At 38.8% G+C, this 25,446-nt stretch overlaps 1 protein-coding gene across 1 annotated transcript in view; it reads right to left on the bottom strand.

Moving 5' to 3' along the window:
- The window catches only part of SLC4A7 (solute carrier family 4 member 7), an 88,633-nt gene that overhangs the window by 51,047 nt on the left and 12,140 nt on the right, over window positions 1-25,446 (bottom strand). The gene's annotated exons all lie outside the window — the stretch shown is intronic.

Below are 25,446 nucleotides of genomic sequence, written 5' to 3'. Positions count from 1 at the left end.
GTTCCTGAGTTGTTTCATGACACACAAACCTGGAAACTGACTTCTTTATGGGTTAAACAACCCAGAGTTAACCCAACAACAAAACATGTGCAATTGTTGTGTTAACTTGTATAGTTTAACTGATAAACAACCCAGAGTTCTAATGATATTCAAGTGTGATGTGGAAAGAGATGCACCTGTACTGGATATTAAGGCTATAAGCATCTTAAGATGTGTTTGCGCTTTCCAAGTTAAGCAAGCTTTTGTTCTAGAATGAATATTTATAAATAATCAACTATTCTATAATTGCCCCTTTGATTTCCAGCTTTCCTGCTAGATAGTTCTTAGGTAGTTTTGTCAACACCACAGGAAAAAGATCACTTTGACAGCTTTCTTCTTACCCTACTCCATGTTTAACAGTGCAAACAAGTTGTAATCAATTTTCCCCTATATGAAATAAACACTGCATTCTCTTAAAATCAGATTCCATTAACCAGTTTTGACAGGCTGCCTAATATGGGGGCCTGAGAGACACTTTGCCCCAGTATTTTGCATAACACTATGTGCTGTCACTTTAAGAAGTTCAGCCTGGCACCCTGTTTGAAGAGAAGCCTGGGAGCCTTGCATCTTCAAATGCAAGACTACCCCAACAAGTGAACATGTCCTAGGTTATCTGGTCACATACCTACAATGCTTATGACTTACTCAACCATGCTTAGATTGGGTGTTTCATGATGGAACTAGGCATATTAATCAGGAGGGAGGTGTAAAAGAGATCTGAGACTTGAAGGAAGCTAGGCCTGGAGGGGGGGAGGGAAAACATCCAGCCAGATATTCCAGGCTGGTGACCCACTAGATTTAGCACTTGACCCAAAGGAAAGGACTAGCAGCACAAAATATTGAGGTAGATAGTTTATTTACAAGTTATGGGAAAGGGAATGGAAAGAGTAAATGAGGAAAAGTTATAGAAAACCCAAGAACCAATGAAAAACCAATACAGCTAAGGTAAGAAAACTACCGGCCTTTCTACTTACTCCAGAGTAGAATCCTTTGTATCATCAGCCAGCAACCAAGACACTTTACAACAGGATGGAAACCAAGGGACAAAGAGCTGAAACCACCCCAGGCTCTATACAGTTTCAAACTCAGCTCTGCTGTTTCATCCCCACTCCCTTCACTAAGGGAGGAAGAGACGGCATTTTCACACTTTGCCAACTGGGGTTGCTCCCCTGGCAGGCCAAGTATGGCCAAGCATCTCCAGGTATGACTTGAAAAAAATCTTGCCTGAAATCCTAGAAAGCCACTGCCAATCAGTGTCAACAATACTAGGCTAGATGGACCAATGCTCTGTGACTCATTATATGGCAGCTTCCTATGTAAGACTAGCCAAAATGTGTTGACCCCTGGATACACTACTGACTAAATCTAACACTGAAGTTGCAATTAACTTTTTGCAAAATTATTGTCCTTAGGAATCACATATTTATGCTTAGAGCAATTAAGTTACGTTTAAAAAACACTCATTCATTTACTTACAAGATTTATATACTACCCTTCAATAGTGCTTCCAAAGTAGGTTTAGAAAAAGATAAGATACTAAAATCAAAATAAAATATAGGACATTGCATCATGTTAAAATATATGTATTAACTATTTTCAGTGTCATCATTTTTTTAAGAATCTAAATAATGTAAGCGAACACTATTCAACCAAGTTGTCATGACCTAATATTTAAACAAATTGGATACATCCTTAGTCCTACTTAGAATAAACCCATTGAAATAAATGGGACTTAAGTTAGAGTAACATTGGATACAACCCAAGCATTCCAATAAAATAATTTCCAAGTAAAGCTTTGCATTTGTTTGAAGATTTAAACCATAACAAATATCTACTGAATTTCCCCGCATAAGCAAAGATTTCAGTCCTTTTCACAATAGCCTGACTACATTGGGATATTGTAAAAAGAAAAATGTCCAGATATTTTTACAGTATGTCAAATTAACAGTTGTTAAATTCCAACTCAAGGTATTCTGGAACACCCACATTACTGAAGAAAGGGTCAAGTAAAGTAAAAGATGTAACCACTTGGTTATTTCAAAATCCACCTTTTCCCATGAAGCCTTTGGCATAATCTTTTAGCTCCCTTACCACACTGTAGCTAAGACTTAGCATAACTGAAGTAAAAACTTATTTTCCCATTTAACACAGCCCCTCTCCTTTCACTGTGCTCTTCCCTGTGTCACATTTTAAACTGTAAGTTCCTCATAGCAGGGCTTTATTCTTATACTTTGTAAAGAGCTGTGTACTAAATGAAGAGTTCTGTTCAGTTTATCTGTTTCTGTTGATACATTAGGTGTTGCAAGCAGCACTTTCATCTTAGAATGGAATGCAGACTTATCTACAACGGATAAGAATTTTTTCCAGTAGTAGAACCATCATGGAAACACATCTTGCAATTACTGCTACAAAGCAGTTGAACTCTTTTTTAAGTAAATGAGTCTGAACAATGTGAAAAAGTCCATTTGAAAGATACAGGCAAAGCTACAAAGACATGAATTACAGTTATGTTTACTAAACATTTTTATTTCTATGCAACATTAATTTTACTTTAAGTAGACCAATTGGAGTGAATGAGATTTAAGTTAGACCAACATTGAATAAAACCCAAAGGTATTACTCAAAAAATGCAAATTATATTACATTTTAACTACATTCAAATTAAAATGTTCTTAACTTTTAACTTGAGAATATTAATAAGTTACCAGTTTTCATAAATATACTACAAAATCAGTTTAAGATGTTAGAAACATTTCCTTTTTATTGCTGAAGATTAACAGCTCTACTTTTGAAATGTGAAGTCTTTAGGAAGGGCCTCTGCCCTGAAAAGTGGCCTAAAATCCTTTTAAATAAATAAAATTTGGGAATAGCCAATAGAATTATGATTTCTTACATTTCTATCCACCTTATGCTTCCATCAATGGACTTGATACAACTTAATTATTATTATTTATTTACAACATTTATATACTGCTCCACATCTAAACAGATTCTGGACTGGAGAACAATAAAAGATAAAAGGATAAGAATAAAACACCATATTGAGAGAAGGAACTCTCTAAAGTAACTTGTTGTTTAGGGCTTTATACACTAGTAGCAAAAAAAGGGGTAGCTCCTGACAACAGCCGAGCCACTGCATCCTGCACTAGATCCAGCTTCTAGACCAGCCTTAAGGGCAGCCCCATATAGAGCACATTGCAGTGAAACCAGTCTTGAGGTTACTAGCACCTGTACCGCTGTGGCTTAGCTATCTCTGTCCAGGAGAGGCTGTAGTTGATAGGCCAGTCAAAGTTTGTAAAAGGCACTCCAAGTCACCATTACCACCTGGGCCTCCAGTGCAAATGATAGATCTAGGAATACTCCCAGACTGTGAACCTGATCTTTCAAAAGGAGTGCAATGCCATCCAGAACAGGCAATGAGCCTATCTCCAGGACTCAGGAACCACTCACCCACAGAGCTTCTGTCTTGCCAGGTTTCAGCTTCAGTTTATTCACCCTCATCCAGCCCATCACTGAGTCTAGGCACAGATCCAGGATTTGCACAGCCTCATTTCACAGATGCAGTTTGGACAATCAAATCTCAGCTTAATGAGATCTAGATCTCCACACAACTGCATTGTTACCTCTTTGTGAAAGTGAGCAAATAAGTCAGAGAATCAGAGTTAATCATAGCTTATGTCTGATCTGGGAACCCATGGTTGATGGCTTCCAAACAAATCAGAATCTAAAGCCATGGTTTAAAGTTTGGCTTCTGTAATATTGGCTTGTTTGGAAGGCATCAACTATAGTTTTCTAGTTCAGACACAACAGGAAGCCATGGTCAATTGAGATTTCTTGGCTTATTTGCTTACTCAAAGAAGGATAGGGTGATGTGGAAGCAAAGTGACTACATGCAGATACCTAAGGCTTGTAAGTTAAGATTTGGTTGTTGAAATAGGTTTCTGTTGGAGCAGAACACTGTGGGTTCTGCCAACTGCTATTTCTACCAATTGTTATTGCTGGCTCCACCTACTGTTAGCTATCATGTTCTCTTTTCTCACCAGTTCCAATGGGAACCAGTTGTCAGTGCCACATAAAATGATTACAATCAGTCTATTACTATTAAAAGCTATCATGTTCAAGAGCCTTTAAAAACAGATATACTGTTGTCTAATAAGGTCTCCTTAATGAGATTAAGGAGATTAAGGACAAACGCTGAATTGTATTAAGTTTGGTGGGGTGGGTGGAGTACCACAAAGTTAGGATGAGCACAACAAAGTGGAACTAAGGCTGAAACATTACTAAAATGATAAAGTTGTCATACTAACTGAAAATGTCATTACAAGACTACATAAGCTCTCATTTCAGACCGGACCCATAAAAATACTGCAAATTCAGGAGATAAGACAGATATCTTCATCAGCCATATGGCTCCACAAGCTTTTATATTTGTGCACATTTTTAATGTTACTTCCCCCATCTTATCGGATATATATTCTGATGATTTGTTTATTATTGAGGGTTAGATTATTTCAATGTCTGGTTTTCTGTTACAAATGCAATAAAATGGATCACACTATCGCCCTGACCCATAAATCATCACAGTTTTGGAATGTTGTTTATACTGACACTGAATTTTATTCAGTCTTGATTGACATATATGAAACTGGGGTCCTTTGCCAATTTGCACATAGAGAAGTGGCCTTCAAACTTCTATCATATGAAAGCAGCATGTCTATAAAGATTAGATTACAGAAAGGCATGCATGTCCTTGTAAATCCTCCTGGTACATTAACCTTGCAGCCATTGCTAACCTAAATTGTCAGATCTCTCTCTTTAAGGGTTTTGTGATATATATATATATATATATAAAATCCAGGTCTGATATGGGGAGTAATTTTCAAATTAAACTATAACCCATACTCTAAACAAGTCTATACTCTATAACATCTTTGTAGCTATAAACAGAACTTTAACACACAGCTTTCCAATACAGCTTTCCAATGTGTTGAGCCAGTTTTGCGCGTGTGCATAAAACTGGCTCAACACACTGCTGATCTTGCATCTTTCTAGGACTCATCAAAGAAGTCACCTTCTGTTCTCTCTCAACTCATTATGAATGTCTGAGAACTATGCAACGAAAAGCTAGCCAAGATTATACGTTCCTTCTCAGCTTTTCCAGTAGTGCCTTGTAAAAAAAGTTTGACTCATCAGAACGCGAAATAAGGGGAACTTGGAAGTTTATGCAAACTTTCATGCATTATTCATTACTGACATTACTACTACTTCCACCACACAATATAATTAGGCAATACATTTGCCGTAATTTCAGCCCTGACCCCAACTTGCTGAAAATAGGCACTATGTTTGGTAATATCATTACCATGACAAAAAGGGTATAGTTGCTACAGTGGGTAAAGTTACTAAATAATCACAGATGCAATCCTTGGCACTGAACAAGTTTGTACCCTGCATGGGACCGTAACATATCTCTCTGATAACTTGCCTTACAGCTAATCCAATCCAACTAATCCAATCCTTTCATTGTTGCTAGTATGCCTGTTTTAAGGTTAAGGATATTTATAAAAACACACACATGAGAATTGCCTTTTTTGATCATATTTAAGTCCATCAAATTTCAGGGTTCTATTCCATGTGAATAGATGTCACCCAGATGTCTCTGGGCACTCCCTGTCACCAACTGGCAGTATTCAGAGGTATAATGCCTTTCAACATACAGATTCTATTTAGCTATTATAGCTAATAACCACTGATAGACATACTCTTCATAAATTTATCTCATACTTTTAAACTCATTTAGGATTCAATCCTATGCGTGTTTAGACAGAAAAATGGCACTCAGCTCCCAGCAAGCTGGCTGGGGCATGCTGGGAGATGTAGGAATTTTTTCTGCCTCAACATGCAAAGGATTGCACTCTCAAGCTACTAGTCATCACCATGTCGTACAAAAGTGAAATCTATAATTATGTATCATGTTGAGAAGTCTTCAGCCTACTACCAATCAACTTCATGATGTGACATAGTTCTACTATTATGTGAGGAAGAAAAGTTTTCCCTTCTCCAAAATGTTATTGATGACAATCATGTCTAGCCCCTTCATTGTCATTTTCTATATAAAGGTGAGGCCCAAATGTTCTAGTATTTCCTTATATGGAAAATAGTTTAGCATACTAAATTGATGTTTCAGTGATATTTTCATAACACTTTCAGGACAACATTTTAAAGGCCGGTTCACATGTCTTGCTAGTGGTATGCAAAGCGGCTTTTGGGCTTGCTTAATCCTGCCCTGAATCCACTGTGGGGACATTCTATCAAGGAAGGGGGGCTCCAACTCCTTGAAACGTTGCAGAAATTGGACAAAATGTAATATATAGGTTCCCCTCATGGGGAAACACCACATGCACTACTGGATAATTGCACAATTTTGCTTTTTCATGGAGAAGTGAGGGGTTTGGACGATTGCAGTGAGGGAAGTAACCATTGTGGTTGCTCCCCCACACAATCACCATTTACATTATTCTCCATGTTGCGGCATGAGTTGGTGTGTCACCCAAACCTGATGTGTGGCATAGGTGAGGGAGGTGATATCCACCCTACAACCCACGACATGCAACTATAGTGTGGATACGAGCCCTGCTATGTTGTGTGCATTCAAACCTGCACTGCAGCGTAGGGAATAATGCGAATGGCAGTCATTCACGTAGGCGCTGGGGGAACTGCCACAATGGTTGCCTCCCTTGCTGCCGTCATCTGAACTAGCCCTCTGTCTCTTGCCATGTTGCTTCCCCCAAAACAAAGTGTTGTCAATATTTTGGTTGAGACTTTAAAATAATAATTCAGCTGTGAAACGATTTGTCTGGCCTCAGTGATCCATGCTCTGGTAACCTCCAGATTAGACTGGTATAGTGTGCTATACGTAGGGTTGTCTCTGAAGACTGTTCAGAAACTTCAGTTAAGTCAAAACACAGTTGTGAGGGTATTAACAGGGACTGGACATTAAAGTGGTGCTTTGCCATCTGCACTGGTCCATTTCCAAGCTCAATTCAAAGTCCTCATTTTGACATTAAAAACCTTTCACAACTGGGGACCAGGATACCTAAAGCACTGCTTGTCTCCACATTTGCCTTCAACAAAGATCCTTGGTCAGGTGCCCCTACCATCCAAGATATGGCAGGAGGCTAAGTGGCGAGAAGGACCTTCTTGTTGGTAGCTCCATAACTGAAGAACACTTTTCCCAAGGAGGCTTACCCAGCTATCTACTTTGATTCCATTTCTACAGCAGCTGAAGACCATTTTTTCCTCCAGGCTCTTCACTGACCTGTAATATCTTTGTTGCCTGCTTTTATGCTGCTCATTTAAATAATGTTGTTTTTAATATTTATTTTAAATTGCTTTTATTGTAATTGATTCTTTGTAAGCTACCTTGGAACAAGAAGGACAGAGCATAAATATCTAAAATAAAATACCAGGAAACCTTTGGTGTTGTTTTGTTTGTGAGAGTTATCACAGTAGTTCCCTACTGTACAATAAATTGTTTATTTTATATATAATACTTATATACCACTTAATAACTCTAAACAGTTTACATGTTAAATTTATTTAAAATCACATTTAAATACACTATTGAAAACAATATCAACTATAATATCAATACAAAGCAATACGAAGAACAGTAAGCTGAGGAATTAATTATAATCCAGAGAAAGCCTGGATGAACAAGTGGGTTTTCAGCAAGCATTTAAAACATTTTCTGTCTCCAGAAATGCACTGAGGAGGGTGTGTCCTGCCACAGAGAAGGTCCACCTTTAAGATATTATGTGGTGACATTCTGTTGGTTGTGGAACAACCAGCAAGGTCTCTCTGCAGATCTTAAATGTCAGCTATGGGAGGCAGTCTGCTAGGGTGTAATGTGAACATGGCTGGTGCATTACAACACTGGAAGGATAAACGCTCACTTCCTTTAATGCAATAGATTGAGGACCTTACAATGTTGTCAACATCTGAATGGGTAGCATACAGATGCCTCCTTCAAATGGACACTTATTTGGATATCTAGTCCACTTTTGTTGTAACCTATGTATAATTGCTGATAAGGTATGTGTATGCATTTCATATATTTATTGCTATGGATACATATGAATTTACATATATATTAAAAATGTTTTAAAGACTCAAAAAAAAAAAAGAGAAAGAAAAGTAGAGCCCACTCTCTATAATACCAAACAAGCTAACTGAAGAGGTAAACCATGTTTTAAAGTGGCATTTACCGAGGTCACTATTATTGCCTGCACACTGTCAGACTAAATTAATGAAATCAATAAATTAGAAAGTATTTCTATGGTGGGCCAAAGACTATGGAGCTTACATTAGTCTCTTGGCATACGTGTCAAAGTTGCCATTTTGAGCTCTGAATCCATATTACAGGCTGCTATTCCATTCAGTCTTTTAAAACGTTTTTTAAGGTGTGGGCTTTAGGCTTTGCGACTTAAGTTTAAGAACACATGATGCTGTCAAAATGCTGTCTCTTCAGACTTTCTGGACAAGGAAGTTCAACCTTATACTTCATTTTAATTGGTGAGGTTGTCATGAAGTCATACTATGGTCAGGACCCAAACAGCTTTTTCATGTGCCTGCCTCCCAGTGATTTTTTTTTTACTTTTTTCACCCAAAAAAAGCCATGCCAGATGGCTCTTATGCCATTAAAAAAATGTCCTAGATTTCACATGCAGTAAGCCATATGGTACGTCAGCTTGCACTGGCTTCTGGTTCATTTTCCAGGGCAACCTATTTCCAACCAAATTTAAATATAAGCCGGTGCTTACCTTTAAGGCCATACACAGCTTGGGGCCAGGGTACCTGAAGGGATATCTGCTTATACATCAGCCTACCCATACATCACAACAGTTGTCAGGCACCACTCACACCACCTTAAGCAAGACAGGTGGCAACTGGCAAGACAGCCTTCTCTCTTGTGGTACACATTTGTGGAGATCTCTTCCCAGAGGACACCTACTATGGAACCTACCTTAATATTTTTTTCGCACTAGACAAGACCTTGTTACTATCCTGAGCGTTATGATCTGAAGTACTTTTTATCATCGGTTTATGCTGTTGCTTTTATCCTATTTTTATGACTTTGCTCATGCTTCATTACACTTTTCTTTTTTAAAGTGTTGTAAACCACCCTGATAATTGGCTACTGAAGTCAACTTGGTCACAGACAGTAATTATGCAGTGTTTTAGGTCCCAGCCCCCAATTTTCTAAGCAAAGTGTATGCTTAGATTATTACAGTATGAATAATCACCAAACTTCACTTCTACATATCTATTCCATAAACAGCACTCATTATCTGAACTTTTCTGTTCTCTTTTGATTATCAGAAGCATATGTGTTAACCACAAGCAGCACACAAACAGGTGAGGCTTGTACTTGCTGTAAAAATAATGACTTCTCTTGCTGAAGGAATCAATGAAGGTACACAGTAAATTTCTTTGCAGTGCTTCTCAGCCAAGGACCATGGGAAATCAAGGGGAATCGCCGAGTATGGGCCATAACTCAATGGTAGAGCACATGTTTTGCAAGCAGAGGGTCCCAAGTTCAATGCCCCAGCATCTCCAAGTATGGCTGGAAAAACTCCTACCTGAAATCCTTGAGAACCGCTGCCAGTCAATGTCGACAATACTAGGGTTAGATAGATGGACCAATGGCTTAACTCAGTATAAGGCAGCTTCTATGTTCCTCTTAAGAACTCTCAGCTCGTTCACTAAAACTATTCCTCTCAGAATTATCAGCAGATATAACTCTTCAACAATGTAGATAAACCCTAAGTGTTGTAGCCTATATCAACTCTTAAACATTTGACACCTATTTTCACATTATTCTAATTAATATGGAATGAAATGTTTAAAAACTCAGTGAATGACAACTTATTGCAGTAGTCAAATGTTCTAGGTAATATCCTACTTCTAGATAGATAGAAAGAGAATAACCACAGATTAACCTTTTTCTTTCTTTGTTTTATATGCTAATCCTAATTCTCTCACAAAGAAGGGAGGGGAAGAACACAATCCTTGTCCTGCACAATAGCTGGAGAATGAGAGGAAGCATATATTTCACGTTTCTAATATAAATTTAAGATAACTTTACAAGGACTGGAAATAGAAACTTGGTACTGAGAACTAGCAAGAAACAGGGGTAGTCATCCAAGCACCTAAGAACATCATTTCCCATCCATCTCTCACAATTACACAAAATTGTTGAAATGAACTTATATTATTTCCTTGTGCTATTTAAGAATTTGACTTTTTTTTCAGCCATGACATATAGAGATAGGATAAATCTGAAAGCTTACAACTAATTCACCTTTGGATTTTTTCTTTCACCTAAGTATTTTTATACTGATTTCAAAACATGTAGCATAGAGATATTTTACAAAAATACAAACATGCATGTATGTGAGTCAATGTAGTGTAGTAATTAGAACAGAGGTGAGGATATGGCCCTCCAGATGTTATTGGACTACAAATTCCTTCATTCCCTAACAATGGCTATGCTGGCTGAGGCTGATGGGAGCCCAATGGAGTTGAGAGCCCAACATCATCTGGAGAGCCAGGAAGCCATATATTATTAAAATAATCTTTAACAAATTTCAAATGAAGCATTACTAATACTACCTTCAACATAAATAATATATAACTCTTCACTGTTAACTGACCTTGGATCAATCTGATAAACTAAGTACTATTTTAAAAGATTAATAACTGAATGGAAAATGCATGTTTGTGTCAACAAGAACGAATAACAGCATTTTTACATAGCTCTCGAATATTCAAAACACTTTACATTATCTTTTAAGAATTACAATGGTTCTGTCCAGCCTAGCTATCAGCCCTTGCTTTTTAAAAGTTCTGGGCTTTGCCATAGCTCACTGGTAGAGCACTGTTTTCCATGCAGAGGCCCCCAGGCCCAAACCTTGTCATCTCCAGCTAGAAAAGAATCATGCCTGAAACCCTGGAAAGTCACTGCCTGTCAGTGTTGATCATGTTGGGCTATGTGGAACAGTGGTGTAAGGTAGCTTCCTGTTTCTCTGAGTAAAGTCACATGTGCAAACACAGTTTCTGGATATCCCACCTTTCCCCAGACCTCAAGGCGGCTAAGCAATAAAAACCCAACACTAAAAGATGAGGGGTGGGGAGGTAGAAGGAGTAAAGGGAACTACTAAAACCAAAATTCTATGAAGAGAGCTTCTAGCAAATCAACACAATTCATTGAAAAGCTTAACTCAGTTACAGCCTAAAATGTGCTTTCCTTGGAAGGAAATTCCAAGCCTGACTGCAGCCACAAAGAAGGCCATTCTGGTGGCCCAAAGGAATATTAAGACATACAAGAGGGCCTCCCCTGAAGATTTCAGTAGGCTGGCATGTACTTATGGAAGAAGGTGGTCTTCAAAATACCCTTGTCCAAAACCATGAAGTGATCATCAACACTTTAGAACATAAGAAGAGTCATGCAGGATCAGACCACGGTCCATCTAGTCCAGAATTCTATTCACACAGTGGCCAAATAGTTGTCAACCTGGGATCCATAAGCAGGACATGATGCAACAGCACCCTCCCACCCATGGTCCCCAGCAACTAGTGTATACAGGCTTATGCCTCTGATCCTGGAGGCAGCACACAGCCATCAGGACTAGTAGCCATTGATAGCCTTCTCCTTTGAATTGGGCCTGGAAACCAACTGGAAGCCGGTGCAGTTGCTTCAATATGGAAGTCACATGGTCCTAATAAGTGGCCCCTGTTACCAATCTGGCATTTAGGACGAACTTTAATTTCTAGACACTTTTCAAAAGCTGCCCCCTCCTATAGCGTGCACTGAAGTAATCCAGATGTGACATAATAAGGGCTTGTGTTACCATGGCTCACAGCCAACCTAGGCAGAAATACAACAGCCCATTTGGCAACAGTGAAGTCATATCAAAGGGAAGTTTTCCACTCTACAGTACAGAATATTCACAGCATATAATTGGTGTGGTATTAAGCACTTGAATATCCATATCTGATTTCAACAGAACTCATATTGTTAGAGGCTTATATGAAATACTTTTGTACACTTTTTCTGTCATCTCAACTTCAATATAAACTGCTACACAATATATTATATATGTTTCCAAACACATGCAAGAACAATGGTCATCTCACACTTTTAACCTTGGGAAGCTATTGACATTTATGGACTTTGGCACTGAAATTGAATTGCTCAAGTTTGTTTGTTTTTTCAATATCTAAAAGGACATAGGGCGAAAAGTTGGCCAAAGTAAATAATTCTAAACCCACTCACTTCAGTACTAATTTCCCACAAAATAAGGTTAACATTCAGATATTTACTTTTTTATCTAGTTTTCAGTATCTAAGAACAGATATTGTAAGAGGCATGTCTGCTATCAAGAAACGCAGACCTACATCTTACGTATTTATGTATTATTGTATTCAATGTTGTTCCCCACCTCAATCCAGAGGGAGAGGCAGGTAAGAAATATATTATTACTGTATTTCTTCCATTCTAAGATGCCATCGATTGTAAGATGCATACTAATTTCAGTACCACCAGCAGAAAAAAAGCTTTGATTCTAAGAAATAATAAACGCACCCGCGATTCTAAGACGCACCCCGTTTTTAGAGATGTTTATGCGGGGGGGGAAGTGTGTCTTAGAATCGAAGAAATACGGTATTATTATTATTATTACTATTATTATTCCCTTTCCCATGAAACATAATTGAGCATAGAGCTTCCCACTTCATTTCACTGGTAAGAATAGGGAACTTGAAGCATGATATCACATGTTTGCTTATGAGATACTATGACTAGTTCTGCTTTAATCTTACTGATCAGCAAGGGCAGCTACTTCACACTACAAAATGGTGAAGAGCAAGGCCTAAGCTTTCTTCTGGCTGCATTCATAATCGCTTAAAATACTGAAGGGCACTGGTCACCATTTACAGAGCCAAAGATAGATTTCTACAATACAGTTTTAACATTAAGATGTTGTACTTAAAACAGTTAGGTAGCAAATCCTATTTAACACTTCAAAAATAATCAGCAGTTTGTTATGGTTTGCCAATAGTTTTACATAATTCTTATCAAGCAAGCTAGGTATAAATGAAAGATCTCACATCTTTAACACTCTGAGAAAGTTGAACTAAGCATATCATATGTTACATTTTTACAGGGTACAACACAGAGAGTCATAAAATTCACTTATAGTTAATTTATTACATTTCTGTACCACCCCATAGTCGAAGCTCTCTGGGCAGTTCACAAAAATTAAAACCTCAAGAGAAAAGAACAGCAGATAAGGCTGAAGCCAAAGCCAATTTAAGTGGTTCCTGCAGATGTGAATTCTGGGAAGTGTAGGGTTTCTAATCCTCCTCCTCCTACTTCCTCTCAGTTTAATGCTTTGAAATGCAGTTTTCTTCTCTTCCACCTTGCCAAAGACTGTTTATTCAAAATAGTTCCTCATTCTGCCCTAAAGACTTATAACAATGCATGAAACCTTCAATTGTGACTCTTGAAAGTGTAGTTGTTTATTCCTCTGGTCTCATTTATCAGGATGAATGAAAAACTACAATTCCCAGAGTCAAAAGGAAGGTTCAAGCAAACTTAGAAGCTTCAATTGCTAGAAATGTCAGGAAAACAGTATAAAATTTCACCAATTGCATTATTTGATCTAAGCCACCAAGTCTCTTAAAAGGTAACATCTTTCTATTATTTTTTGTAAATTATGTTTATCCTGATTAAAGCAGGCACCTCATTAGATTTCTGTACTCACATATTTAAAGAGTTTTAACATTACTTATAAAACCGCCCTGTCTTTTAATGGACTAAAGCCATTAGCAGTAAGACTAACAGAAATATTGCACAACAGAAATATAATGGAAAAATGAAATTATAATTATATTGCTCTTTGGAGGGAGGGGAGGGACCCTAACATAATATCCTACTTACTTTAAAAGGAAAAAGGTAACATTTCACTTAAGACCAATTATTCAGATTTAAGTTTATACTTGACAGGGAACTCTTTACCAAAAAGATTATGGCACCAAGTATTGTCTCTAAACTTTTATATTGTATTTTATATTATGGTTTTATACTGTTGTTTTATACTTTGAATGGTTTTAATTTTTGTGAACCGCCCAGAGAGCTCTGGCTATTGGGCGGTATAGAAATGTAATAAATAAATAAATAAAATACACTATAGATATTTTACAAATGTGTATTTCTAAAATCTGCAACCTATTTCCCACAATTCAATGCACAAGGCAAAAAACAAGGCATATATCTATACCTATACATACAGAGGAAAACCATTACCTGATTTTAAATTACAGCACCATGTACATTGATGGTGCTATATAAATAAATAATAATAATAATAACTGTTCATGTAATAAAAGTGGATGTAACACCAATATCTTGTCCACAATTCTCAAACTGAAACCAATTTTCTTAACGTATAGCCAAACTGGGTGGGGGTGGGAATCTACATAGTCCCTTTTAATGCTAAGAATGGCACAGATTAGCCTTAAATCAGATTACATCAGTATCCAAATTAGCATCAGCTATCTACACCATAGCAAGATAAAGTCCCATTAAAAAACAACAACACAGAATGGTGGGTGGGCAGGAAAAGGGAATTCAATGTTATTATTTCAAGGAAGCCTAGTGGTGTCGGCCATATTTTAAAATATTTAATGTAACATATTATTAGCTGGACTTGTTCTGCAACATCACAAATATCAAAGGAGTCACAGACCCATTCATACTTCACAAATATTGAACTCAAAAGAAATTTCTGCCAGTAATTTTAGCACTTATAGGTTTCCAATAAGAAGTTACTGAACTCAGCATTGAAATAAATACCTATGACAGCAGTTTCACACAGAACTCTGGCTAGCATTGAAACCAGATTACCTTAGTACAGATGGCTTATAAAAGAAGCTTATATGACATAGAGTTTAAAATGTTTAAATACAAACCTAGCGAAAAATTAGATATGGTAGCATAAGAAAGTATTTCATAGGAAAAGTGTTGAGATTTTGATGGAGGTATATTTATATAAGATCTAGTATCATTTCACAAGACTCCTTGTTGATTTTAGCCACTATAGGAAACCCTCCCCCCCTACAAAAAAAGATGCTGCAATGTGTATTAGAAACTGTATTTGATTCACAGTTTTCAATTGCAGCACACTTTCTATAGCTAAAGAAGTCTATTAAGATAATACATCTGAATTTCTATTTGTATAGAAATTTCATTGTTATTTGAACACCAATATTTCAAAAGCATAGAAATCTTTTGTCAGACAGTATTCTTTGAATAACTCAACATACGTGGACACTATACTATGAAGAAGCAATGATGAATATCCACCATTCTGTTCCAGCAATTTTGAAGGATAAACGTTTGAAAGAAAGTATTTACATACAGGTAGCAGCTCCTTGTCTAGATGCAGTCCTTCCATGCCGACCCTGAAGAAAGGGAGAGTGTCCTTGTGCAAGACTGCAGTGTAATGAGCCTCAAGATATCAGACTGTACATAACCACTTTATAACATTATAAGCAACGCAAATGTGCATCGGTATAAAGCTCTCGGTTGTAGCCAATTATCTTGCAAAGATACTTAATCTTCCAAGCCAGTAACTACAACCAGCACAGGGTCAGAGAATAGCAGAATTGAGGAACATGGCATGCCTTCAATTCCCACTGAGTGAGCACCAAAAAAGGAGCTGAAAGTATGTGGTTTGTGATTTAATATTTAGCTACAGCAGTAACTCAAAACAGCCTGCCAACTGAAATGTTCTTCTGTTAAGACCCAACCTTTCATCATCACTAGCTGAGTTTGACTCAAGTCCCCAAACTGAAAATAAAGCCCCAAACACTGTGCAGTTTAGATATTTTAAAAAATAAAATTTCTAATGTGCATTAATCCTGAAAAAGCTATTAAGGAAGGTGGGGAGAGAGATCAATCCCCATGATAGAACAGATGCCAAGAGTGGTCTTTATATTTTGTTTCTTATAAGACACAAATTTCAAGTACAACTTCAGATATAATGTGAAACTGTGGTTCATTGTACAGTTCATCGTACAGCAGAAAATTTCATTCTTTCTTTTGCATGTGAAATAGTAGGTTTAGGCAATCATTTTTACTGCACAAAGCTCATGTTTTATGGTTTTTGCATATCCTTGAACTGTGGATTATACTAATCCAAAATGCAGATACTTTACTTAACCAACATCTAAAGCATATTGCAACAAACTCACTCCAATTACTAGCCCACAGTTATTATTGTGTTGTTGTTACTAGCCCTCTTAACCACTCATGCTTATGTTAACCAATTGTGGCCTAGAAAGTCCCAGCTTTTGTAAAGCTTCCTGCCAAGTCACCTGAAGATAATTCTTACTGAACTCAGGCTAGTTGCCATTACAAGCCACATATAATGTTCCATTTACAGCAAAGATTTTGAGTTCCCATAGCCCCACATATCTTCCTGACAGGAAACAACATTTCACTAGCCCAACTGATGACACACAACTCTATTTCTCCTTTTCCAACAAATGAGTTTCTGAGCCTGTGATGGACTCCATGAGAATGATAAACTGAAACTTAATCTGGACAGAAGGATTTGTTGATGGTCGACAGATCATGAGGTGTACAACTGTTCAGGTCGAACTGCCCCTTAAGAGTCAGGTTCACAGCTTGAGGGAGCTACTAGATCTGCTGCTGCTCCAAAAAGCCTACATCAACCTTGCATTTAAGTACTTGGCTGGTAACCATAGGTGACAAGGAATTACATACAGGCTGGTAGAAGGATAAAGCATTCACCCCTGCTGTGCCTAGTAAAGAAACCAAACAGGCTATGTGGGAAGCCTCTTCCTATACCCCAGTGCCGAAATGTAGTGAGTTCCTTCAAGAAGAACAGAGCTATCCATCCCTCCTCAGCCAGCCCACAACAGTGCAGTAAGTTTTGTATGATTGTTTCCAAGTGTGGATTAGATGGCAGCCAAGGCCAGGGCACATTTTACCAGCTTAGACTGCTGTGTCACCTGCACCATCTGTTGAATAACAAGCATTTGCTCTTCATCACTCATACCCTGATTTATGCAGATCTACCTTCGAGAAGTATTTGGACATGACAGCTCTGGAACATAGAAGCCAGGTCTTGCCACACAAAGCACATTACTCTGGTATTGTATCATGTCACTTCTTGGACAGATTCCAGGCCCAATTGAAACTGTTCGTACTGACCTTTAAAGCCTATGTAGTCTGATGCTAGGATATAGTAATAACTGTCTTCCCCCATATGAACTTACCAGTGCTATTCAGATCATCCTCAAAAGCCCTTCTCCATGTTCCCTGCCATTTGTGATGGAGGCGGGTAATTATACAAGACAAAACCTTCTCAGTAGGATTGCCTATATTGTGGTATTCCCTGCTGAGAGAGTCACCTGCTTCCTCTTCATCGATTTTAAGGAGAAAATTAAAACCTTTTTGTAGGGCTTCAGGGGATGTGGATGAACAGCTGTTCTTGCATTTTCTTACTAGTTTCAATATTTTTGTTTAGATTTTGTTATGCTGGTTTTAAGGTACTTGTTCTAAATTTTGATGTAGATTTCTTGTAGATTATTAAATGGTGAGACGTGGTATAAATATTTTAAAGTAAAATTAAAATAGTAACTTTGTAAATTAATATTATAATACCCCCTATAGTACTGCAGCATTTTTATCCTTTTGACAAATCCTCTGCTATTTCAACTTTGAGAGAAGTTGTCAAGAGGGTGAATTGGGTGAGTACAACTGAAGGAGCAGCATGGTTAATCACTGCTTTCAAATGGCCTAAAATAATCTTTAAGTGACAAAATGGGGGGGGGGGGGTTTATAACAAGAAACAGCCAGAATGTCAAAAACATTATAAAATTATATCTGGGTCTTCCTAAACTAGATTCCTTCCAATGAATACAACACTTTACAAACATATCATTTAAAAGCTTCACCAAAAAAGAGAACTGTTAAATGTGCATGTATTTACAGAGTCATTTTCAAATATGCATATTTACCAAACCACACATATGTAAATTCAGTGCTGAGATGTATGAAGTGCTTGGATTTAAATTTGGAGGCTAAGCCCTTCTGTGTCTGGCGCTCTAAGTTATATAGAAAACTATTAAAATAATATGCAAAGCCACAAGCTTTCTTTGAACCACTTGGCACATACCATAGAAATGGCAATGGCGAAAGCATGATTTGCACTTCAACTCTCCTTGCTGCCACGTTTTATGTGAAAAGAGCATATGTATATCTTCCTCCTTGGCTGATGCATGCTTTTCCATGCTGGACAAAACAGAAGGCTCCCCAAATGGTGAAAATATGAATCACTCTACTGGGAAAATGCACACCTGTTTCACATAAGATCCAAAAGCAGAAAGAAGTTGCCATGCAGGTATACAAATGTGACTTGCATGTATACAACCAATGCAGGTCTTAGGGGCCTTTAACCAGATGTGTGGTAGGCACACAATGGACTTATGCACTGTACTCTTACAAATGAGGAATGGATACTTCTAAAATGAGGAAATTACCTCAAACACTTGTTAAAGTCCAAGAGTGAAGACTATTATTACTACTACTACTACTACTACTACAGATTTTTGTTCTCAGAACACACACATTCGTTACAGAAGAGAAAAATGGCCTGGTCTGTATACCCATCCCCTAGAACATACTAGTTCTAATAAGAATAAATAGAAAAGATAAAGATGAAGACTGAGGATATTATTTGCAAATAAGGACGGGAAGGTGACACTATGGAAATAGAAGAGTGGGAGACTGGAAGGCTATATGTCCAATGAAGCCCAGAAACTGGTGACAATGGTGGGCTGTGTGGGCAAAAATGAATGTGTTTAAGAGAAAAGGAAAAGAAAGCAGGAGTGACTATAACTGCATGTCTGCAGAGGAAGGGAAAAGCAGACAATTTACTTCCTATTAGGGGTGCGCAGAACGGGTCTGCTCTGTTCCTAAAATTGGAGCAGTGTTCTGATGTGGCAATTCTCTGCTCCGATTTCCAGAGCAGCTCTGTCTCTCCACCCCATTGCATCACCCATTGGATAACCAGCCCGTTTTTTGGTAACTGCCCTATATAGCATATGGGAAACCAAAATGTTTACAGCTGTCATTTTTAAGGGTAAAGAGATGAAACTTGGCACTGTGAGAGCTCTTAAGTAGGGATTTAGCCATGCCAAGTTTGAACCTGACCCCTTTGTCCCTTGATTTTTTAAAAAATTCCCCCCTCAAACCATCCCCCTCCCTTACACACACACTGAAACTGCGCAGGACCTTTTATCCTTTACTTTGCTGATGAGCAGCTGTGCATCTTCACTTTATAAAAAATAGACAACTGCTGCATTCCCTGACCATTTGCTCTGATGGGGTGAAATGGGGAGGGGGGTGCTCACCCTATGTGAGGTTTCAAAGCTTATAAACTTGAGTCCTGTCTTCAAAACAGTAGATAGCAATATCAAACTTTTCTCTTGCCACCCATTCTCTTGACTTTACGCCCAGCAGAGTTGTGTCTATACTTGCAGTACACAGATCAGCCTTTAGCACAAGATTCTTTTCCATATCCTAATATTGGCTTGCGAGACTGTATGGATCCACACTGCCTGCCAGTCATCATCATTCCTGGGACAACACATTTACATGGAATGTTTTTCATTATTTTCATAATGTGAGCCATTTTTCCTAAACCTTTCCCTTCAGCCAACATCAATTTTTCAAGAAGTGAAGAAAAATTATTGTAGTTTCATTCTAGTTCAGACACAGCTCCTATAATTTAAACATATGGTATCTAGAACCAAGTCGACACACATTTGGTTTTTGTAGGTTAGTTTCTGAAAGTTCTGCAACCTCTCTTGAGACAAGATGAAGCGCATATGGGGAATGGAATTTGGACTCTTTCTCACTCCGTGAGCTAGCAAACGAATGAGTTCCAAGGTGGGGGGAAATGGGTTATATCATTTGCAATCCCTCCCCCTAAGCACTGTGATTGGAGGGGGGACAGGGAGGAGACCGTGGCTATTGGTTAGCCACAGATGTCAATCTCAAAACCACCTCTCCCTCACCCCTCAGCAATAGCATCTTTCTAATATGAAAGTGTTCAATTAGTTGTCCATCAATATGAAATGAGCCCTCATGTCACCTAAAAAAACTTCCGATACCTACAGATCTCCATTTGGGGCTCCAAATAATCTAACCACACTGCAGGCTTTCCAACAGTTCTAAAACCACCCCTTTTCAATAAAAGTTTGTCTAACTCACATACATCTAATGCTTCCTTAACTCATAGACTTTGGCAATGTCTCATAGTCGCCCCTTTTTGGGAGGAGGTTATAATAAGGATAAACTTTGTATTCAAACAATGTTTAATATGGAACAACGTGCATGTCCTCCTAAATTACCCACTGGCTCCTTGGAAATTAACACATGGTCAGTGCAGATGGATCTTCAGGGCCCTTATGACAGCCAAAAAACTTATACTATCACGTTGGAAGGACAAATGCTCACATCCCATAATGCAATGGACTGAGGACCTAATTAAACTATCAACTTTTGAACAGGTGTTATATAGGTGCAACTTGTGAGTACAAAAATACCTGGATATCTGGTCTGCTTTTCTTGAAGCTTATGTATAACTCTCCCCACAAAACTTTTTTTTAAAATAAACAGTACACGTGATGAAAAATGATATTCCTATATATGTAATGTGTTGGTTTTTTCTTTACACAATGTATTTCCTGTTGTTTTGTTGATATTCACAATAAAAGGGGGGGGGAAGCAAAACGCCCCCTAACCCTGCACAACGATTTTGGAGGTCCATTGGACCCCCAGATACAGAGCACCCCTACTATTGCAAAAAGTAGAAAAATCTTGTGGGCACAGACTACCCTCACGTTTCTGAGTTTTAGATCCAAATCCAAAAACAACGCTACTTTAGCTTTGTTGACAACAGGTTGCACCAGATTGTCCACAGATATCCAAAAGAAAGACTTTTGGATGGGCTACAATGGGGAGCCCAAACAGAGGTTAAGCCATCATAAGGGGCCATAGAGCCACCACAATGTGGTTAAAAATAGATGTAGGTAGAAAGACAACCCAATGGGGCTTCTCCTTAGTGTTTCCAATAACACTCAAGAGATTGTGCATTTTCAGCTCAAGGTGTTTTGGGAGCCATTTCCAAATCCTTTGTGATGTTACACGTATGTAAATAATGAACCTGTGGTTATGGTTATGTCTTTCTGTTATATCTCTGAGTTTTATGAGATGTATATCTGGAGCGAGAACATGATGATTGACAGAAGGAATGGGAGTTTTGCATATATGAGATTTTATGCATTTTTATGTTGTATTTTATTATGTTATGAATTGTTGTAAAACTGCCCAGAGTGCTTCAGTACTGGGTAGTATAGAAATGGAAATAATAATAATGTTGATAATTGGCTAAGTGAGTCAGTGAGGGTGAGGTGTATATGATATAAAAGCTGATTGCTATGCCTGAGTGTGAGAGAGAAAATAAGTAAGAGACAGGGACTAGATGAAAGAGTTCAGAACAGATAGGACGGAGATAAGGATTTGATAAGCCAGTGTTCAGAACAGGATTGGAAGAGAGGGGGGTGGGCTGTGAAGAGTTGGTCTCTGTCCACCACTCTGCCGCTAAGATCATCTTCTTGGCCCGCCGCTCTGACCATGTCACTCCACTTCTGAAATCTCTTCATTGGCTTCCAATTCACTTCAGAATCCAATATAAACTTCTCCTACTGACCTTCAAAGCTCTTCACTGCCTAGCTCCTGCCTATCTCTCCTCTCTCATCTCACACTATCGCCCCGCTCGGGCTCTCCGCTCCTCTGATGCCATGCTTCTCGCCTGCCCAAGGACCTCCACTTCCCTTACTCGGCTTCGTCCTTTTTCTTCTGCTGCCCCTTACGCCTGGAACGCTCTTCCAGAACACTTGAGAACTACAAACTCAATCACTGCTTTTAAGACTCAGCTCAAAACTTTTCTTTTCCCTATAGCCTTCAAATATTGAGTTTGTTCTGACTTTACACTGTTGGTTTTGCCCTACCCTGTGCCTGTTTACACTTCCCTGTGCCTGTTTGCATTCTCCTTCCCTCTTTATTGTTTACTACAACTTATTAGATTGTAAGCCTATGCGGCAGGGTCTTGTTATTTACTGTGTTATCTGTACAGCACCATGTACATTGATGGTGCTATATAAATAAATAATAATAATAATAATAAGAGTTAAATTGAAGAAAGCCTGAAGAGAGAGTGACTAGTATATGTGTATGAGAGAAGGTAGATATATATTGATAGAAGCTTTAAATGTTATGTATTTACTATTTACCATCTTAATGCTATAAATAAATATTTCTTTGTTTTATAAAATCCTACACGTTCTGCTCTTAGTTACACAAGGGCTAAGATAATAAAGGAAATAATATAGGTTACAGAATAGAGCCTGTGTGTCCTCATAGTTCAAGGACAAAGTAAAAGGGTTGGACCTGAGCCTAAAGGTCCTGGTGACAGCATTACTGTGTGTGGGGAAGGTGTTGTACACTGTGAGAAAGGCCTTACTGAAGAGGAATTCTCATTGGCATAGGCAGGAAAGACACAATCTTAAGCTCACTTCTTGACCACTCCCCTGGGACTCAAATCTGACCACTCACATGGAGGTTGCAAAAATACCCATGTGGTCTCATAGGCCAAGCTGTGTTCCAGCTTTGGAACCCAGCTTTGGAACTCAATGGGCACTTTACCAGAGCTGGTAAAACATTCTCTCTAGGCGTACAAGGTAAATAGATCTCTCTGAGCAAATGCAGCAAAGTGGTTCAACAGGAAAACACAAGTGGAACTCTGAAAACACAGGGTAGGCACCAAAGTAGGGACAGAAAATTATGCTAGGAATCAGTCAAAAGGAACAAAGAAAGCTAACTGTTCTCCAGTATATTATCAGAGTTAGGACACCCCAGTGTGAGGGATGCTCAAGCAGAACAAATAATCATCAACTGCCCAAACTCCAAGGCCGTCAGAGCAAGGGAACGAAGAGCTTGAAGGCTTTACCAAAGATGAGTTAAAAACAAGGGGAACAATAGTTTGATTTTTGAAACTGAATATAAGGTTCAAGGAGGTTCTTGGCCCTTTGATTAATTTACATGCAGCTAGCTATACAGGGTAGCATAGTGCAATATTCAAAATAAAAGGGTGCTCAAGTAGTGCTTGACATTTCTGATATGTCTGGAAGGTGGAGACCTTTCAGAAGTGGGCCATTTTTCCTACCAGGTCATTTCATTGGCCAAATCAATGGTACCCACGTGGGTTATTTGGCTGGGTAGTGGCATGGCAATCAGACAAGTATTTGCATATTTTCCATAGTCAAAGGGAGCAATCTTCCTAAATCTGATCAAAAAAGTGTATCAGTTCTATGGATCCTGTGACTCTGTGGTATTAACTATGTTCCTGGCAGCTTTTCAGGCTGTGCCTTCTCAAACAAAAATGGATTCTTGAGCCAAGGTGTCAATGAAATCCACAGCATGCAATACACACGACAGAGACCCAGTGGGTGAGTTTTCATGTCACACTAAGCCATCCTGACAATAAGCCATGGTGAGTGGGTGGCTTGTCCATTATCCCAATAGATGATTGCCCGCTTGCTGGCTTGCCATGGCTTGCTTCTCCCTCATTCCCTCTCAGACACTGCCGGCACATATTCCAGGGGCCTTTGCAACAGAAATCCTTGTTCCCTATGTCAGCACCCTTTCTACAATTGGTCTGCCAGGGTTACTAGCTCACCAGGAAAACTCTCCCACTCCCCGGCAACATCACCAAAAGGATTTAATAGTTCCTGAGCCCACAAACTTTTTTTAAAAAAGTATTAAACTCCAAGATTGACTGTCTGCTACTGAGGTCAGCATAGCCATACCCCCTCTTGTCAATGTCCTTCTCAGTTTCATTCTCTGCTTCTGCTCTTCCTGAGTGAAATCCTAGATTGCAAAAAGGAAATAATCTTTTGAGCCCTTATGAAGTTTGCAATTTGTGAGGGGGGCTTGCACAAGTGCACAAGACCACCTATCCAATATTAAGAGAAGTATACCAATATTCCCCCCCCCCCGTATCAATTTAATTCTCTACTTTGGTGCTTCCCTTGCTATCAAGCAGCATTTTTTTAAAGGCTGCTTCACATTCTACTGAAGTAGTAGCACCCACCCCTAAAGCTCCTTCTCTCCTGTAGCCGCTAGCTGTTTTTGTTTCCCCCCACTTTGTGTTCGTTGCATTCCTCCACTGGTCTCCATTGCTAACTGTCAGATGTATGTAAGGGAGTGCAAATTTCAAGGCAGAGCAGGGTCTGAGTAAACGTACCCAAATTTCAAGACAGATATGAGGCAAGTCTCTAAAAATATGCAAATTTCATAGCGGAGCAGTAAAACTGAGGGTAAAATTATGCAAAATTCCTAGCAAAATTGTGAACGCATTTGGGATATTCTGGTGTCTGTTCTTCAACATTTCTATGGAGGAAGGAAATTAAAAAATCCATCCTGAGATGCAGGATGCTGAGAAGGGATGAGGGAGAATTGTGGTGGCACTAGCAAGATTGTGAGCAGTGGCAGGGATTTTCACCACTCCTTCTGGGCAACTCTCTAGCCATTCCTGACAAACAATAAAATTGCTCTGCTGGGTTCAGACATCACAACAAGCCACCCTACACAACCGTACTACAAGCCATGAGTTCTCAAGGTGGATTGTTTATGAAAAACTGCTTCAGATTCTGATGTCAAACTAAGCTACCCTACAATCGCTCATGATAACAACCCACCATGGCTTAGCATGACATGCGAACCAGGTCAATATGTTTAAAGCTCCCCAGTAACACAACAGAAGTTGCAACCAGTGCAAAATGCAGCAGCTAGACTGCTGACTGGTACGTCTTATAGAGACCACATAACACCAGTCTTAAAGGAATTGCACTGGCTGCCAATATGCTTCCGGTCAGAATTCAAGGTGTTGGTAATGTCATTTAAAGCCCATAATGACTTGGGGCCTCAATACTTGAGGGAGCTCCTCTCCCTATATATGCCTGCCCAAGATTTGGTCTGTTAGAGGAGCCCTCCTCTGCGTCCCACCAACACGAGACATACGTAATGATGGGATGTGGTAGAGGGCTTTCTCTGCTGTGGCACCCAGCTGTGGAATGCCCTCCCCTTGGAGACCCAACTGGCACCAGCACTGGTTTCATTCCGGCACCAAGTTAAGACATTGCTTTTTAACAAAGCCTTTGATGGCTAAATTCACCAAGCCTGTACAT

This window comes from Elgaria multicarinata, chromosome 1 (assembly GCF_023053635.1).
Source record: "Elgaria multicarinata webbii isolate HBS135686 ecotype San Diego chromosome 1, rElgMul1.1.pri, whole genome shotgun sequence".
In the NCBI taxonomy this organism is placed as follows: Eukaryota; Metazoa; Chordata; class Lepidosauria; order Squamata; family Anguidae; genus Elgaria; species Elgaria multicarinata.
This window is presented reverse-complemented; position numbering and strand designations above follow the sequence as displayed.